The sequence below is a fragment of the Equus przewalskii genome, unplaced genomic scaffold (assembly GCF_037783145.1).
Source record: "Equus przewalskii isolate Varuska unplaced genomic scaffold, EquPr2 contig_2323, whole genome shotgun sequence".
NCBI lineage: Eukaryota > Metazoa > Chordata > Mammalia > Perissodactyla > Equidae > Equus > Equus przewalskii.
Genome location: NW_027227328.1, coordinates 1 through 18,535, shown reverse-complemented (window position 1 = coordinate 18,535; position 18,535 = coordinate 1).

Genomic DNA, 18,535 nt, shown 5'->3' with positions numbered 1-18,535 from the left:
GGGGGCGGGCCTCCAGGGCTGAGCAGCGCAGCGGGCTGCCCCTTTTTCCCACTCTGGCGGTCGGTCGCCTGAGTGGGGCTGGGGCCCCCAGGACTGAGCAGCGTGGCGTGCTGCCACTTTGACACACTCTGGCGGTCGGGCGCCTGAGTGGGGTGAGGGACCCCAGGGCTGAGCAGCAAGGCGGGCTGACACTTCGACCCACTCTGGCGGTCTGCCACCTGAGTCAGGTTGGGGCCCCCAGGGCTGAGCTGCACGGCGAGTTGCCACTTTGACCCACTCTGGCGGTCGGCCGTCTGAGTGGAGGAAGGGCCCGCAGGGCTGAGCAGCGTGGCGGGCTGCCACTTTGACCCACACTGGCGGTCGGCCGCCTGAGTGGGGGGTGGCCGCCAGGGCTGAGCAGTGAGGCGGGCTGCCACTTTTTCCCACTCTGGCGGTCTGCCGCCTGAGTGGGGCAGGGGACCCCACGGCTGAGCAGCACGGCTGGCTGCCACTTTGACCCAATCTGGCTGTCAGCCGCCTGATTGGGGGTGGGCCCTCCCGGGCTGAGCAGCGCGGAGTGCTGCCAATTTGACCCACTCTGGCAGTGTGCCGCCTGAGTCGGGGTGGGGCCCCAAGTGCTGAGCTGCAGTGCGGGTTGGGACTTTGACCCACTCTGGGGGTCGGCCGCCTGAGTGGGTGGGGAGGGCCCCCAGGGCTGAGCAGCCCGGCGGACTCCCACTTTGACCCACTCTGGCGGTCGGCCGCCTGAGTGGGGAAAGGGCCCCCAGGGCTGAGCAGCGCGGCGGGCTGCCACTTTGAACCACTCTGGCGGTCGGCCCTCTGAGTGGTGGAAGGGCCCCCAGGGCTGAGCAGCGCGGCGGGCTGCCACTTTGACCCACTCTGGCGGTCGGCCGCCTGAGTCGGGGTAGGGCCGCCCGGGCTGAGCAGCGCGGCGGACTTCCACTTTGACCCACTCTGGCCGTCCGTTGCCTGAGTGGGTGGGGAGGTCACCCAGGGCTGAGCAGCGTGGCGGGCTGCCACTTTGACCCAGCCTGGTGGTCGGCCGCCTGAGTGGGGTAGGGCTGCCAGGGCTGATCAGCGCGGAGGGCTGCCACTTTGACCCACTCTGGCAGTCTGCCGCCTGAGTCGTAGTGGGGCCCCCAGGGCTGAGCTGCAGTGCGAGTTGCCACTTTGACCCACTCTGGCTCTCGGCCGCCTGAGTGGGGCTGGGGCCCCCAGGACTGAGCAGTGTGGGGGGCTGACACTTTGACCCACTCTGGCGGTCGGCCGCCTGAGTGGGGCTGGGGCCCCCAGGACTGAGCAGCGTGGCGTGCTGCCACTTGGACATTCTCTGGCGGTCGGGCAACTGAGTGGGGTGAGGGACCCCAGGGCTGAGCAGCGCGGTGGGCTACGACTTTGAACCGGTGTGGCTGTCGGCCTCCTGAGTCGGGGGGTGGGGGGCCCGCCCATGCTCAGCACCTCGGAGGGCTGCCACTTTGACCCACTCTGGCGGTCGGCCGCCTGAGTGGGGGTGGGAGCGCCAGGACTGAGCAGCGCGGCGGGCTGCCACTTTGACCCACTCTGGCGGTGGGCCCCCTGAGTGTGGGGGTGGCCGCCAGGGCTGAGCTGCGCGGCGGGTTGCCACTTTGACCCACTCTGGCTGTCTGCCGCCTGAGTGGGCTGAGGGCCCCCAGGGCTGAGCAGCGCGGCGGGCTGCCACTTTGACCCACTCTGGCTGTCCGGCGCCTGAGTCGGCATGGGGCACACAGTGCAGAGCTGCGCCGCGGGCTGCCACTTTCACCCACTCTGGCGGTCGGCCGTCTGAGTGCTTGGGGAGGGCCCCCAGGGCTGAGCAGCGCGGCGGGCTGCCACTTTGACCCACTCTGGCCGTCCGTCGCCTGAGTGGGTGGCGAGACCCCCAGGGCTGAGCAGCGCGGCGGGCTGCCACTTTGACCCAGCCTGGTGGTCCCCCGCCTGAGTGGGCTGGGGCTGCCAGGGCTGAGCAGCGCGGCGTGCTGCCACTTTGACCCACACTGGCGGTCGGCCACCTGAGTGGGGTGTGGCCGCCAGGGCTGAGCAGCGTGGCGGGCTGCCACTTTGACCCACACTGGCGGTCAGCCACCTGAGTGGAGGGAGGGCCCCCAGGGCTGAGCAGCGCGGCGGGCTGCCACTATGACTCACTCTGGCGGTCGCCCGCCTGAGTCGGGGGTGGCCGACAGGGCTGAGCAGCGCAGTGGGCTTCGACTTTTTCCCACTCTGGCGGTGGGCCGCCTGAGTTGGGGTGGGGCTCCCAGGGCTGAGCTGCGCGGCGGGCTGCCACTTTGACCCACTCTGGTGGTCGGCCGCCTGAGTGGGGAAAGGGCCCCCAGGGCTGAGCAGTGCAGCGTGTTGCCACTTTGACCCACTCTGGCGGTCGGCCGCCTGAGTGGGGAAAGGGCCCCCAGGGCTGAGCAGCGCCGCGGGCTGCCACTTTTTCCCACTCTGTCGGTGGGCCGCCTAAGTGTGGGTGGGGCCCCCAGGGCTGAGCACCGCGGCGGGCTGCCACGTTGACCCACTCTGTCGGTCGGCCCTGTGAGTGGTGGGAGGCCCCCCAGCGTGGCGGGCTGCCACTTTGCCACTGTGGCGGAGCCCGCCTGGGTGGGCGGGCCCCCAGGGCTGAGCAGCGCGGCGGGCTACGACTTTGAACCGGTGTGGCTGTCGGCCTCCTGAGTGGGGGGGTGGGGGGCCCGCCCATGCTCAGCACCTCGGAGGGCTGCCACTTTGACCCACTCTGGCGGTCGGCCGCCTGAGTGGGGGTGGGAGCGCCAGGACTGAGCAGCGCGGCGGGCTGCCACTTTGACCCACTCTGGCGGTGGGCCCCCTGAGTGTGGGGGTGGCCCCCGGGGCTGAGCTGCGCGGCGGGCTGCCACTTTGACCCACTCTGGCTGTCTGCCGCCTGAGTGGGCTGAGGGACCCCAGGGCTGAGCAGCGCGGCGGGCTGCCAGTTTGACCCACACAGGTTGTGGGCTGCCTGAGTGGGGGATGGCCGCCAGGGCTGACAAGCGTGGCGGACTCCCACTTTGACCTACTCTGGCGGTCGTCCGCCTGAGTAGAGGGGGGCCCGCCCGGGCTGAGCAGCGCGGCGGGCTGCCACTTTCAGCCAGTCTGGCTGTTGGCCTCCTGAGTGGAGCGGGGCCCGCCCATGCTCAGCACCTCGGAGGGCTGCCATGTTGACCCACTCAGGCGGTCTGCCGTCTGAGTCAGGGTGCGGCCCCCACGGCTGAGCTGCGCCGGGTTGCCACTTTGACACACTCTGGCTGTCGGCCGCCTGAGTGGGGCTGGGGCCCCCAGGACTGAGCAGCGTGGCGGGCTGACACTTTGAACCACTCTGGCGGTCGGCCCTCTGAGTGGTGGAAGGGCACCCAGGGCTGAGCAGCGCGGCGGGCTGCCACTTTGACCCACTCTGGTGGTCGGCCGCCTGAGTCGGGGTAGGGCCGCCCGGGCTGAGCAGCGCGGCGGACTTCCTCTTTGACCCACTCTGGCCGTCCGTTGCCTGAGTGGGTGGGGAGTTCTCCCAGGGCTGAGCAGCGTGGCGGGCTGCCACTTTGACCCAGCCTGATGGTCGGCCGCCTGAGTGGGGTGGGGCTGCCAGGGCTGAGCAGCGCGGCGGGCTGCCAATTTGACCCACACTGGCGGTCAGCCGCCTGAGTGGGGGGGGCGCCTCCAGGGCTGAGCAGCGCGGCGGGCTGCCACTTTGACCCACTCTGGTGGTCGGCCGCCTGAGTGGGGAAAGGGCCCCCAGGGCTGAGCAGCGCGGCGGGCTGCCACTTTGACCCACTCTGGCTGTCCGGCGCCTGAGTCGGCATGGGGCACACAGTGCAGAGCTGCGCCGCGGGCTGCCACTTTCACCCACTCTGGCGGTCGGCCGTCTGAGTGCTTGGGGAGGGCCCCCAGGGCTGAGCAGCGCGGCGGGCTGCCACTTTGACCCACTCTGGCCGTCCGTCGCCTGAGTGGGTGGCGAGACCCCCAGGGCTGAGCAGCGCGGCGGGCTGCCACTTTGACCCAGCCTGGTGGTCCCCCGCCTGAGTGGGCTGGGGCTGCCAGGGCTGAGCAGCGCGGCGTGCTGCCACTTTGACCCACACTGGCGGTCGGCCACCTGAGTGGGGTGTGGCCGCCAGGGCTGAGCAGCGTGGCGGGCTGCCACTTTGACCCACACTGGCGGTCAGCCGCCTGAGTGGAGGGAGGGCCCCCAGGGCTGAGCAGCGCGGCGGGCTGCCACTATGACCCACTCTGGCGGTCGCCCGCCTGAGTCGGGGGTGGCCGACAGGGCTGAGCAGCGCAGTGGGCTTCGACTTTTTCCCACTCTGGCGGTGGGCCGCCTGAGTTGGGGTGGGGCTCCCAGGGCTGAGCTGCGCGGCGGGCTGCCACTTTGACCCACTCTGGTGGTCGGCCGCCTGAGTGGGGAAAGGGCCCCCAGGGCTGAGCAGTGCAGCGTGTTGCCACTTTGACCCACTCTGGCGGTCGGCCGCCTGAGTGGGGAAAGGGCCCCCAGGGCTGAGCAGCGCCGCGGGCTGCCACTTTTTCCCACTCTGTCGGTGGGCCGCCTAAGTGTGGGTGGGGCCCCCAGGGCTGAGCACGGCGGCGGGCTGCCACGTTGACCCACTCTGTCGGTCGGCCCTGTGAGTGGTGGGAGGCCCCCAGGGCTGAGCAGCGTGGCGGGCTGCCACTTTTAGCCGCTGTGGCGGTCGGCCCGCCTGAGTGGGGGGCGGGGGCCCGCCCAGGGCTGAGCAGCGCGGCGGGCTACGACTTTGAACCGGTGTGGCTGTCGGCCTCCTGAGTGGGGGGGTGGGGGGCCCGCCCATGCTCAGCACCTCGGAGGGCTGCCACTTTGACCCACTCTGGCGGTCGGCCGCCTGAGTGGGCTGAGGGACCCCAGGGCTGAGCAGCGCGGCGGGCTGCCAGTTTGACCCACACAGGTTGTGGGCTGCCTGAGTGGGGGATGGCCGCCAGGGCTGAGAAGCGTGGCGGACTCCCACTTTGACCTACTCTGGCGGTCGGCCACCTGAGTGGGGTGGTGGCCGCCAGGGCTGAGGAGCGCAGCGGGCTGCCACTTTGACCCACTCTGGCGGTCGGGGGCCTGACTGGGGTGAGGGACCCCAGGGCTGAGCAGCAAGGCGGGCTGCCACTTTGACCCACTCTGGCGGTCGCCCGCCTGAGTCGGGGGTGGCCGACAGGGCTGAGCAGCGCGGTGGGCTTCGACTTTTTCCCACTCTGGCGGTGGGCCGCCTGAGTTGGGGTGGGGCTCCCAGGGCTGAACTGCGCGGCGGGCTGCCACTTAGACCCACTCTGGCGGTCGGTCGCCTGAGTGGCGGGGGGCGGGGGGGGCCTCCAGGGCTGAGCAGCGCGGCGGGCTGCCACTTTTTCCCACTCTGGCGGTCTGTCGCCTGAGTAGGGGTGGGGCCCCCAGGGCTGAGCAGCGCGGCGGGCTGCCACTTTGAACCAATCTGGCGGTCGGTCGCCTGATTGGGGGCGTGGCCTGCAGGGCTGAGCAGCGAGGCGGGCTGCCACTTTGACCCACTCAGGCGGTCTGCCGCCTGAGTCAGGGTGGGGCCCCCAGGGCTGAGCTGCGCCAGGTTGCCACTTTGACACACTCTGGCTCTCGGCCGCCTGAGTGGGGCTGGGGCCTCCAGGAGTGAGCAGTGTGGGAGGCTGACACTTTGACCCACTCTGGCGGTCGGCCGCCTGAGTGGGGCTGGGGCCCCCAGGACTGAGCAGCGTGGCGTGCTGCCACTTGGACATTCTCTGGCGGTCGGGCAACTGAGTGGGGTGAGGGACCCCAGGGCTGAGCACGGCGGCGGGCTGCCACGTTGACCCACTCTGTCGGTCGGCCCGGTGAGTGGTGTGAGGCCCCCAGGGCTGAGCAGCGCGGTGGGCTACGACTTTGAACCGGTGTGGCTGTCGGCCTCCTGAGTCGGGGGGTGGGGGGCCCGCCCATGCTCAGCACCTCGGAGGGCTGCCACTTTGACCCACTCTGGCGGTCGGCCGCCTGAGTGGGGGTGGGAGCGCCAGGACTGAGCAGCGCGGCGGGCTGCCACTTTGACCCACTCTGGCTGTCTGCCGCCTGAGTGGGCTGAGGGACCCCAGGGCTGAGCAGCGCGGCGGGCTGCCAGTTTGACCCACACAGGTTGTGGGCTGCCTGAGTGGGGGATGGCCGCCAGGGCTGACAAGCGTGGCGGACTCCCACTTTGACCTACTCTGGCGGTCGTCCGCCTGAGTAGAGGGGGGCCCGCCCGGGCTGAGCAGCGCGGCGGGCTGCCACTTTCAGCCAGTCTGGCTGTTGGCCTCCTGAGTGGAGCGGGGCCCGCCCATGCTCAGCACCTCGGAGGGCTGCCACGTTGACCCACTCAGGCGGGCGGTCGCCTGAGTGGGGGTCGGGGGGGCTTCCAGGGCTGAGAAGCGCGGTGGGCTGCCACTTTTTCCCACTCTGGCGGTCTGTCGCCTGAGTGGGGTTGGGGCCCCCAGGTCTGAGCAGCGCGGCGGGCTGCCACTTTGACCCACTCTGGCGGTCGGCCGCCTGAGTGGGGTGAGGGCCCCCAGGGCTGAGCAGCGCGGCGGGCTGCCACTTTGACACCACTCTGGCCGTCCGTCGCCTGAGTGGGTGGCGAGGCCCCCCAGGTCTGAGCAGCGCGGCGGGCTGCCACTTTGACCCACACTGGCCGTCGGCCACCTGAGTGGGGTGTGGCCGCCAGGGCTGAGCAGCCCACTATGGCGGTCGCCCTCCTGAGTCGGGGGTGGCGGACAGGGCTGAGCAGCGCGGTGGGCTTCGACTTTTTCCCACTCTGGCGGTGGGCCGCCTGAGTTGGGGTGGGGCTCCCAGGGCTGAACTGCGCGGCGGGCTGCCACTTTGACCCACTCTGGCGGGCGGTCGCCTGAGTGGGGGTCGGGGGGGCTTCCAGGGCTGAGAAGCGCGGTGGGCTGCCACTTTTTCCCACTCTGGCGGTCTGTCGCCTGAGTGGGGTTGGGGCCCCCAGGTCTGAGCAGCGCGGCGGGCTGCCACTTTGACCCACTCTGGCGGTCGGCCGCCTGAGTGGGAAAGGGCCCCCAGGGCTGAGCAGCGTGGCGGGCTGCCACTTTGACCCACTCTGGCGGTTGCCAACCTGAGGGGCGAGTGGCCGCCAGGGCTAAGCAGCGCGGTGGGCTGCCACTTTGACCCACTCCGGCGATCGGCCGCCTGAGTGGAGGGTGGGCCCCCAGGGCTGAGCAGCACGGCGTGCTGCCACGTTGACCCACTCTGGCGGGCGGGCTCTGAGTGGTGGGAGGGCCCCCAGGGCTGAGCTTCGCGGCGGGCTGCCACTTTGACCTACTCTGGCCGTCGGCCGCCTGAGTGGGGCCGGGGCCCCAGGACTGAGCAGCGTGGCGAGCTGCCACTTTGACACACTCTGGCGGTCAGGCGCCTGAGGGGTGTGAGGGACCCCAGGGCTGAGCAGCACGGCAGGCTGCCACTTTGACCCACTCTGGCGGTCGGCCGCCTGATTGAGGGTGGCCGCCAGGGCTGAGCAGTGCCGCGGGCTGCCACTTTTTCCCACTCTGGCGGTCGGCAGCCTGAGTGGGGTTGGGGCCCCCAGGGCTGAGCAGCGCGGCGGGCTGCCACTTTGACCCAGTCTGGCTGTCAACAGCCTGAGTGGGGGTCGGCTCGCCCGGGCTGATCAGCGCGGAGGGCTGCCACTTTGACCCACTCTGGCAGTCTGCCGCCTGAGTCGTGGTGGGGCCCCCAAGGCTGAGCTGCAGTGCGAGTTGCCACTTTGACCCTGTCTGGGGGTCGGCCGCCTGAGTGGGTGGGGAGGGCCCCCAGGGCTGAGTAGCGCAGCGGACTCCCACTTTGACCCACTCTGGTGGTCGGCGGCCTGAGTCGGAGTGGGGCCCCCAGGGCTGAGCAGCGAGGCGGGCTGCCACTTTGACCCACTCAGGCGATCTGCCGTCAGAGTCAGGGTGCGGCCCCAAGGGCTGAGCTGCGCCGGGCTGCCACTTTGACCCACTCTGGCGGTCGGCCGCCTGAGTGGGGCTGGGGCCCCCAGGACTGAGCAGCGTGGCGTGCTGCCACTTTGACACACACTGGCGGTCGGGCGCCTGAGTGGGGTGAGGGACCCCAGGGCTGGACAGCAAGGCGGGCTGCCACTTTGACCCACTCTGGCGGTCGCCCGCCTGAGTCAGGGGTGGCCGACAGGGCTGAGCAGCGCAGTGGGCTTCGACTTTTTCCCACTCTGGGCGTCGGCCGCCTGAGTGGGGGTGGGGTCCCCAGGGCTGAGCAGCAGGGCGGGCTGACACTTTGACCCATCTGGCGGTCGGTCGCCTGAGTGGTGGCGGTGGGGGGGGTCCTCCAGGGCTGAGAAGCGCAGCGGGCTGCCCCTTTTTCCCACTCTGGCGGTCTGTCGCCTGAGTGGGGGTGGGGCCCCCAGGGCTGAGCAGCGCGGCGGGCCGACACTTTGACCCACTCTGTCGGTCGGCCGCCTGAGTGGGGCTGGGGCCCCCAGGACTGAGCAGCGTGTCGTGCTGCCACTTTGACACACTCTGTCGGTCGGGCGCCTGAGTGGGGTGAGGGACCCCAGGGCTGAGCAGCAAGGCGGGCTGACACTTCGACCCACTCTGGCGGTCTGCCACCTGAGTCAGGTTGGGGCCCCCAGGGCTGAGCTGCACGGCGGGTTGCCACTTTGACCCACTCTGGCGGTCGGCCGTCTGAGTGGAGGAAGGGCCCCCAGGGCTGAGCAGCGCGGCGGGCTGCCACTCTTTCCCACTCTGGCGGAGTGGACTAAAAATAAAAAGGATTCTTACAAAAAAGAAAGGTATAATTGTCAAATTTCATTTAAAGTTGAATGTCAAAAGCATAGAGAATCAAGATGATTCCGTGATTAAGACTTTCAGGAGAATGTATGAGTCATTACCATCACTGTGTAGCTCAGTCATCTGAAAGAGCAGTATTTTTCAAGAAGAAGCAATATGAGAGAGTAGGATCCTAACAAATACACATTTAAATGATAGTCTAGATGGTGATGTATCGTCAAATCAAATCAAGGTGTGTTAAATAGCTACGTGTGGGTGTATTTAGGTTTGTCTTAATATGTAAATAGAAAAAACTTTGCATTGAAGGAATTTAAGCTTTATTAGGCAATAAGCTGTTATGGAGGCTCTTACAGAGTTGGTTATATATGATGAGATGCACAGTAGAAAAATGATCCCGGTTTTTCGAAGAAGGAAAATTGAATTTATTAGGGGACATGGTATCATTTGACCTTGTAGTATAAAATGGGTTTTCATAGGTATAGAAAGTGTGGAAGTATGTATTCGAAGAAACAGCAATACAAAAAACCACAAAGCTGAGGCCATGAAATAATGCACTTGGTGATCAATGTGCAGTTCAAGTGAACTGACGCTCTTTCTTCTTTTCCTCCCCTCCCCCTCCCCTCCCCCTCCCCTCCCCTCCCCCTCCTCCCCCTCCTCCTCCTCCTCCTCCTTCTTATTATTAGACAGAAGGGGCAGAAAAAGCCAGAATGGACATTTAGGTTGAAAATACGAGAAGATATACAGATGGCCCACAGACACGTGAAACAATGTTCAACATCACTAATTATTAGGGAAATGCAAATCAAAACTATAATGAGACATCACCTTACACCAGTCAGAATGGCTATAGTTACCAAGACAAAAAACAACAAATGTTGGAGAGGATGTGGAGAAAAGGGAATTCTCCTACACTGCTGGTGGGAATGTAAACTGGTGCAGCCACTATGGAAAACTGTATGGAGATTTCTAAAAAAATTAAAAATAGAAATACAATACCATCCAGCTATCCCACTACTGGGTATTTATCCAAAGAATCTGAAGTCAATGATCCAAAGAGATTTATGAACCCCTATGTTCATTGCAAGTTTGTTAACAGTAGCCAAGATGTGGAAGCAACCCAAGTGCCCTTCTACAGATGAATGGATGAAGAGGATGTAGTATATATATATATATATATACACAATAGTATACTATGCAGCCATAAAAAAGGCAAAATTGTCCCATTTACAACAACAGGGATGGACCTTGAGGGTATGATGTTAAGTGGAATAAGCCAGACAGAGAAAGACAAATACTGAATAATTTGACTCATATGTGGAAGATAACAAACACGTGGATAAAGAGAACAGATTAGTGGTTACCAGAGGGGAAGGAGGTTGCTGGGTGGGCGAAAGGGACAGAGGGGTACATATGTATGGCGATGGATAAAAATTAGACCGCTGAGAATGAGCACGATGAAGTGTATTCAGAAATTGATAAATAATATTGTACACCCTAAATTACACAATGTTATAAACCATTGTGATCTCAGTAAGATTACTGGGAAAACAAAACAAAATAAAAAACCAACAAACGCATAGAGACAGAGATTGGATTGGTGGTTAGCAGAGGGCAGGGGGACAGGGAGGAGGTGAAAGTAGTGATTTGCACATGTGTGTGGTGATGGATTGTAATTAGTCTTTGGGTGATGAGCATGATGCGATCTACACAGAAATCAGAAGACAATGATGTACACCTGAAATTTATATAATTTTATAAAACAGTGTTACCACAATAAAAAAAGATACAAGTTGAAATTAAAAGAATGGAAAATGAAAAAAAAGAAGATATTTTCAGCCATAAAAAAAAAACTAATGGAAGGAGCTTCAATTTTAATCTTAAAACTATACTGAGCCTCTGAGAATTTTCAGCTGGAGCTGACATTAACAAAGGTATTCATAAATGAATCTAGTGCACTGGGCACAATAAATTGAAAATGTGGAAACTATTCTGCTAGCTGTTAAATTATGATAGTCACGTTAAAAGTAGAAGCATTGGTAATTCAAACAAAACATATTTTTTAGTGACCAAATGTAGAAAACATTGACAGCATCTGTCATTGAATCAAGATGGAGAAATCAAAAGTCACTTGAATAAATAGAATGTGACATTTTTACAGCACGTAATCTTAAAATGTAAAAAAAATCAATTAAATGTGAAAATATCAAATTTATAATATCACTGGATATTATTTGAATCATTAACAAAGGTATCACCTATATTTATGTTTTAATATAAAATACTTACAGAGCCATATTTTGTAAGCAATTTATATGGATGCTGATATTCTGCAAATAAGCATGTGCTTATTAAAAATGTTGAGATAAATTTAGCAAGCCTCTAATATAGGAAGTGGCCAAATAAATTTTAGAAATGTGACATATGTATAAAAAGGTACCCAACCTATTAGTGAGCAAATTACTATAGACAGTACATATGTTTTCAAGTAAATGCCAAATGTTGGAAATTTAAATTCTGAAACGTCTTAAACATGAATAACATAAAAATAGATCACTGAAGACACTGAGTGTGTCTGAAAAATAAATCTAGTTTTCCTAATCCACGCCAATATTTATTATACATTGAAAATATGGAATATAAAATCTCAAAACATTTTTATTTAACGTTTTAGCAGAATATTTCACATTCTTTATCTTTTTATTCTTCACAACAATCTTTCTGAAAAGGTACCATAGATAAATACCCCATGCCCTATTTATGGAATATTAATGAAAAGAGAAGCTAGAAAGAAGGTTGTCTCTTCATGGGATGAAGGAAAAAGAATGTCTCTTCATGGAGAAGAGGGTGTGATGAGCTTTGTATTGAACTGTTTTGATGAGAATGTGACTTCAGTACATTAGGTGGAAATGTCATCCAATGAAGGACATTATGACTGGAGAATGGAAGGAGGTGAAGGCGAGTGGGGAAGATGTGTTCGTTACACACTCACAGATTACGGTTGAAGCTATGGGATTTGATGAGATGTTCAGAGTTTCTGGATATAGGATAAAAAGTGACAGACTAAAAGGAGAAAAGACAATGCGAAACCCAATATCTATTGTTAGATACAAATTTATGTCTGAAAAAAATATCTAAAAGAATAGTCTGTTTTGTAAAAAGTACAAGGAATTTCCTTGAATAGCTTTCAGCAAAAAAAAAAGTTAGATAATTTATCTATATTTGATCATTTTAGTATATATTTACAAAATTTCACTTTTATTTGAAAAATAATGTTGTAGTATGCATCGTTACACACGATTTCCTAGTAATACAAAGGCTAGTGTGAATATATAATCCTGAAATAACAGGAGCTTCTTAGGAGCTACAAAAGATGGGATAACTAACATTAGGTGTTTCAGCTTTTTTTTTTTTTTTTTAATAATATGGATTCTATTCCTTCAGTTCCTTATTGGAAATGCTATGGTTTTGCTGGATGGCCTCCATTTGCCCATCCAGATATATGTCCCCATTTTCTGCCTGGCTCTGTGCCCAGTGAGGCTGACCTGCTTGGACTGCACTGGTGGGAACTCTTGCTTCACAGTTTCTGGTTAAGTTTTGCAAGCGTCAGCCACCTGCAGGAAGAAGAGGGCCCTCAGGATATTTATTCCCTCTGGTCCCTGGGCTGGGCACTGCAGGTAGGGTGCTTCCCTGGACTGAGGGCCCCAGGCAGCCCTCACCAGATGACTTTCTCTCCAAGTCCGGAGACTGCTCCCTCCTTTGTTCTTTCAGGCCTAGAGGCAGTAATGGATCTCTTCATTACTAAATCTTGTTTGACCTAAACCCTGCCCATCATTTTGGAAAGAACCTTAATGCTCCCTAGTTCCAGTTTGTATATGACATGTTTTCTCATGGCAAGACACCACAGGTTACAATCGTATATATTACCTTTGCCTTCTCTTGACAACAGAAACTGGGGAGGAAGGTGCAAAGAAGACACACCAAGAAAGAAAATAGGCAGAAATGTGCATTATTCTTTGCTTGTAAAAAATTATCTGTAATTTACCTAAAGTGAAATTCACTCTCTTGAGAGGCACAGCCCTGTGAGAATTGACAAATGCATATGATTGTGTAAACTACCACCACACTCAAGATACAGAACAGTTTGTCGTCTTCCAGAATATCATTGAGCTGCTCTTTATAGTCAAATGCCTTCCCCATCTCTAACCCTGAAGTTACTGGTCTCTTCTCCATCCTGTAGTTTTGCCTTCTCTGTTTCCACATAAACGGATTCACATGGTGTGCAGCTTTCTGAGTCTGGCTTCTTTCACTTTGCTTATTACCTTTGAGATTCATCCAAGTATTTGTGAGCATTAACAGTTGGTTCCTTCTTAATGTTGCATGGTATCCAATGGTACGACTGCACCATCGTTTCTTTATCTACTTACTGGTTGAAGGACATTTGGGTTGTTTCCAGTTTGGGGCAACTGTGAGAAAACACTGGTATAAACATTTGCGAACAGATTTTGTGTGGACGTAGGTTTTCATTTCACTAGGTTAAATACCTAGAGTGGGATTGTGGGGTCATCTGGTGTTTGTTTAACATTATAAAAACTGCCAGATATTTGATATTAACAGTCATTTTCATTTTATCATACAAATCTTAGTATCTTTGTAGAATGCCAATTTATCACGTAAGAGGGGATGTATTTCCAGACTTTCTAGCTTGTTCAACTCCTTTATCTACGAATCCATATGCCAGCAGCACACTGTTTTGTTCCATATAGCTTAATAGTAAATATTAAACACAGGAAATATATGTCCTCAAGTATTTTCCTTTAATCAAATCATTTTGTATATTCTAGGACCTCTGACTTAGCAAATATGTTTTAGATTCAGTTTCTTATATATTTTAAAAATCCTGCTAGAATTTCAATTTCAATTAGGCTTACATTTAATCTATAGATGAACTCAGGGAAGAATTGCCATCTTTATGTCAAGTATTCCAGTTGATAGAATTGTATATTTATTTCTTTACTCTATCTTTAATTTCTCTGAGTCTTTTACTTTTAACTTCCAGTGGACACATCTTATAAATTGCCAATTAAATTACTCCTAGAATTTTAATTTTATGCTTTTGTAAATGATGTTACTTTTTATTTTATTTTCTACCTGCCCATTGAGAGGTATAGCAGTAAATTTGACTTTTGTGTATTAACTTTGTGTCTTGCTACTTAATAAAATTACTTATTGTTTCTAGTATTCATTTTTTTTGGATTCCTTTGGATTATCTATATAGATGATCACATCATCTCTAGAAAAAGAGAGTTCTACTTGTTCCTTTCGAATTTTATGTTCCGTTTCTTCTTTCTCATCTTTTTACACTGATATCTGGTCAAAGTTGAAAAGGAATGGTGACAAGTATATACTTGCATTGTTTAAGATTTTAGGTAGAAATCATTATTATTATTTTTTCAACACTGAGCATTTGTCTTTCTATTCTTAGTTTGCTGAGAGGTTTTCCATGAATTTTTAAAAGTTTTTTCACATGGTTTCTTTGCCTCTATTAAAATGATCATGTCTTTTCTTATATATTATTTTAATATAGTGAAGTGCATTAATTTTCATATATTAAACAAACCTTGCGTTCCTGGAATAACACCCAATTTTTTCAAGCTGTACTACTCTGTTTTAACCAGGCTAAAACAAAGTTTATCAACGACTGATTTGACCTGATATTGCGTAAAGGAGGTCAAGATAGTTCTTTTCCTCCATATTAACTTGGTCAGTTACTTTTGTAAAGATTTAAAATGAGAGTGGATGGTACAGAGAGTCCCCGTGTACTTCCTTCCCAAACTCACAGTTTCCCGTGTGATTAACATTTTCTTTCAGTATGGTACATTTGTGACAAGTGAAGAACAACCAATATTGACACTTTATCAGTAACTAAAATTAATTTTGTTAGGATTCATGCTTTGTGCTGTACGGTTGTATGGATTTTGACAAATGCATAATATTGTGTATCCACGATTACAATAGTGTGCAGAGTAATTTTTCTGCCCTAAAAGTCCTTGTTTTCCACATATTCATCCCTCCTCCCCTCTCCCCAAAACCACTGGCAACCACGGATCTTTTTAATGTCTCTGTAGTTTTGCCTTTTCCAAAATGCCATTTAAGTGGAGTGATATAATATGTAGACTTTTCAGTCTGACTTCTTACCCTGGGAAATATAAATTTAAAGTTCCTCCATGGTTTTTTTTGTGGCTTGATAGCTCATTTATTTTTTTCTATGAAAATATCCCAGTGTGTGCATGTACCGCAGTTTTTTCATCCGTTCGTCTATTGAAAGACCCATTTTCTGACTCACAGCATTTTCCTTCTTTCTGAAGAACTTTTTAACGTTTCTAACAAGGCAAGTTTATTTTCTGAGTCTGTTTAAGAATTATATTTGTCTTTCTTCAGACGTTAGAAGTTTCTTTGTGGGAAGTTGCTTACTCAACAAAAAATTTTTTATTATTTTTCATGCATATAGAGATATTCAGATTTTCTATTTCTTCATGGGTCATTTGTATCTTTCAAATAGTTTGCATATTTCATCCAAGTAGTCAAATTTTCTGGCATAAAATTTAATACCATCTCTTTATTATCTTTTTAATGTCTTAATAACTATGGAAGTTCCCTCCTCCATTCTCCACACTATTAATTTTTGCCTTTGCTGTTATTTGTATTAGCCTAATTAGAAGTTCATCCCTCTTATTGATATTTTTAAATAATCAGTTTTTCATTTTATTAATTTTCTTCATTGTTTTTCTATTTTCTATTCCATTGATTCCTGTTCTTTATTAGTTTCTTTTATTTGTTTACCTTTTGTATAATTTCCCCCCCTTTTTAAAGTATTTTAACCAGGAATGTCAGACCATTGATTTTATGACATTTGTCTTCTCCAATATTATCATATATGGCTTTATTTTACCTTGTAAACACTACTGTATCTGGATTTCAACCATTTTGAATGTTGTATTTTTACCATTATGCCTGTTGAAATATTAAGAAAATATTGTGAGAAACTTTCACAATATTTTCTTAATATTGTGCTCAAGCAGAGGGGACACTTCTCTACAAAATGAATATGTAAGCCCTCGGAACAAACCAATGTAGAAATGCCAGTGTGGAATGTCACTGAGAAGTTCAAACAAGGACCATGAGAAATGGAAAATCTCTTACAGGCTGCATGAGACCTGGAGACAGAACACAATGTGAGTTGACCTTGGAAGATATGACAAATATCTGCATGACTAAGCTCTGAGCTTGGCACAAGGAAAATGGATGACACCAATAGAAAAGATCACAGGCCTTTCCTTAATATTTCTGACGTGGTAAGCATCAAGGCCTTGATCATCATGTGGGAGGAGAAGGGAAAGGAACATTACTGTAACTAAATGTTTTCCTATTCCAGGTTGGGTCAATTTGAGTGCAATTACTTCCACTTAGGACAGTAAACTTTGTGGCGTTGCCTGCTTCTGAGTCTTGAGGAGCAATTTTCACTGGTTAAATTTTGCAAACAAAACCAGCAATGTATAAAATAACCATACTGAAAATCTCTTAACAAAGCATTAATATCAATCTCTGCGTGTGGACTCAACTGATTTATGACAAACAAGTTCTAACTGTTTGAGCAAACTGACCTAGAGACAAGCAACTCCAGTCACTGTTGATTTGGGGCATGCTGCCGGTTTATGAAGAATGAGAAATGATCCTGCAGAATACTTTATAGTGCTGGGGCAGATAAAATGCAGGCAGTTTTTTGCGCAGGAAAAAAAGGGGCAATAAAAGGAGCTTTATTAGAGGTTGTCAATAAAATAATCATTTTTTTCTCTAATTCCAAGGATAATGCTGAGAAAAGGAAGTTCAAAGACAATGATATTAAGGCCCTGTATTTCAGATTCTAGATTCATTTTACAAAGTGGACAATTTTACGGAAAGAAGATTCACAAAGAATTAAAGTTTGGACAAAATCCAGCATTACGATTTTCCACAAAATCTTGAGCAAAACAATAAGCACTGTGCTTTTTCTTAGACCCATGCGGCATGATGCAATCTGTACAATGCATTAGCTTTGTAATAAGAAGCTTCAGATCCACGAGTCAGTGGTTAGCACTCTTGACCTATGATGTGGTAGGTACCTAAACCCATCCCAGTATAGCGATTTAGATGGTGTTGTGGCACAGATCTGGCTGTGGGCATGGCCTGCAGAAGAGAACATCGTGACAGTGCCTTTGGCACTTTATTCCTAAGTAATCTGTTAACCTATCAACACATTTCACTATATGATCTTTGGAATAATGAAACTTTAATTATTCAGATACCTTCAAAAATTGGAACCTCACACACTTCATGCATTTTAGATATGTGATGAATGTTTGGCGGACTGAGAATTAGTAGCCTTGAGTACTCGTAAACTGGGGATGCACTGGGGCATTTTCATTGGCCCACTAAGGGGAAAAGAGGAGAGGGACACTCTACTTTCTTACACATCGTACAGTGAACAAGAGAAAGCATGCTTCTTCACCTGAGCAAATTAATCTAAGCCTGATCTTGCTTAGTTTACAAGAGAAAATTTTCCAACAATTGTTAAGAGTAGAGGAGAATGTCGTGCCAGTTATAAAGTTTCCCCAAATCATATAGCCAACAATGCTTTACCACAGGTTTTCAAAAGATCTTTTCCCTTCTCAACACTTTGCCACTTGCTCATTTCCAAAAACAGTTCTGCTGCTGCTGGCAAATTCTCTGTGCTCCTGTAAAAGGCCTAGTCTCCTGAGCCACAGAAACATGCGCTGTAAAATGGGAGAACATTTGCTTTCACTTCTCTAAGAAACATCCATGTACTATAAGGATTAAATCCATATCCATTTGTTTAAAAGTTCTCTTATCTCCCAAAGCCAAATGGTTACACCCTAAGATGGGCACCTAAGTTAGTCAGGGTGGACCACTAAGACATCTCCCTAGGGACTGTCGTTTCAAGGAGAAATAAGACCCAAGGGTTGGAGACACCTCTAGTTGGTAAAAGCCAAAACCATGAGGCTGTCTGACTCCCGGAGAGATTATTTACATGCCAAAGGGTTCAGTTAGGATTCAGGCCCATTATATTTCAGGAGGGAACAACTGCCCCCTTCCCCTTTATAAGCAGAAGTTAGTCATTTTCCCCCATATCTTGCCTATGAAGTGTCCAGCTACTCATTAGGACAACTGACCTGGCTCTCATCAGGTTGCTCTAGGGGTAAGGACTAGGGCAACGGGCACCAACAGACATATTACTTACTGGGAGGCATTTAATGAGAAATCTGTCTCTTATCTAGAATACCCTATGTACACATTCAGGATTAAATTAATAAAAATGAATGTTAAAAGCCAGTGGGAGCTATCTTTCACCATTGCCTTTATTTCCTTCTGTTCTCCTTTTCTGGTTTAAATTGCCCCAGAAAAATATTTTATATTTAGAGACAAATTGTACATTTTAATATGATATTTAAATTATGTAAGCCTATTTACATTTTTACATTTGATATAGTTTTTTTTAACAACAAAAGGAATATCATGGGAATATTTCTTCCATGGGATCGTGGAAACCTGTGCTTTAGTATCTCATCCGCAACAATTAATCCTGGCTCTACATCTCAAGAATTGTGTGACACAAGAAAAGAGTTAGTTCCTCCTCTGAGGGAGTGATAGCAATTTTAATTGCCTTTAGATTGGTATAATGATA